The sequence below is a fragment of the Etheostoma spectabile genome, chromosome 13 (assembly GCF_008692095.1).
Source record: "Etheostoma spectabile isolate EspeVRDwgs_2016 chromosome 13, UIUC_Espe_1.0, whole genome shotgun sequence".
Classification (NCBI taxonomy): domain Eukaryota; kingdom Metazoa; phylum Chordata; class Actinopteri; order Perciformes; family Percidae; genus Etheostoma; species Etheostoma spectabile.
In genome coordinates, this window is record NC_045745.1 from 13,556,999 (window position 1) to 13,558,292 (window position 1,294).

Below are 1,294 nucleotides of genomic sequence, written 5' to 3' on the forward strand. Positions count from 1 at the left end.
ACAAGACTTCTCTTTGAGCATTTGACATTTATTGTAACAATCTGACCCTGTCGTTGGCAGTAAAAAACACTTTTAGCGGAATGTACATTGACATGTGACATAACCGCAAGGGATAACACTGCAGCCGGTTTTGTGGCAAATGTTAGGTAGTAAGGTAAGAAAAATACCCAATGGTTGCTACCACGAAACCCTAAGAGTAAACAGCCACACTTTCAGCTCTTTGAGCTTGTGATCATTGAAAAAGAAAAACAATCTGTTAGAAAGATAAACCAAAGTATTGAACAAATCAAAAGTTTTACTTATCAGGCAGCACCAAAGTTTGCAAATACCATGAGTGTCTGCACCAAATTGCAAGGTAATCCATCCAACAGTCGAGACATTTCCCTCTGAACTCCACACGTCAACCTGCTGGTAGTGCTAGAGGAAAAGTCAGGGAGTCACCAAAACCACTGCGATACATCCTTCAGAAAACATTAATGTCTGCACCAATATTTCCATCTGGTGGAAGTCCATCTAATAGATGTGGGGATATTTCACGGGATAAGTGGAAACTCTGACTTGCTGGTCAAATATGAATAGCCTCTGTGGTCATTCTTTGGCCACCGACTGACTGACTTTGACCTCTTCCAAGTAAATGCTTTGACCGATTCTGTTCAGGTGTTCATAGACAGCTGTTGGTTTCAAGTGTATGTTCAGTCATTTGTCTGAGGTTATTTGATGCCAAAGATCATTATTTAATGGAGACAGGTGTTGCCATCTGCACCCCATATACAACCACCTGTTATGACACGACTAAAGTTCCACACTTGGCTCACATAATAATGAGACCTGAGTTAGCACCATTCGCTAAAGAAGACAGTGATGTGCGATATTTTTGAAAGCTCCAAAAAGCTAATAAGTGAGCCTTTGAGCTTGGATTATAGGTCAAGGCTGAATAACCCTGCTTAAAAGCGATGCTGTGGCAGAAAGTAAAACGCTTCTATTAAAGTGGGCCCTTGCGCATTGGGTTCATCTGCTGTTGTATGTTCTCTACTTGCTACAGCTTTGTATTGTAGATGTGGTCAGAGATGTCAAAATCCAGATGCTTTTGGATGCTCGATGCATAATACCGCAGAGTTAGTTCTTGTTAGAGATAGTTTGTGATTCAAACATCTGTTTTATTATGATCTCTGACATAATGTGGAAAGATTCTTTCAATATAAGAAGCAATAAAACAGCAGTCTAACTGTGTAGAGATAGGCATGGGGGACTTTTTGTAAGATCATCTCTCAATGCAAATCAAACCAGCTATTAA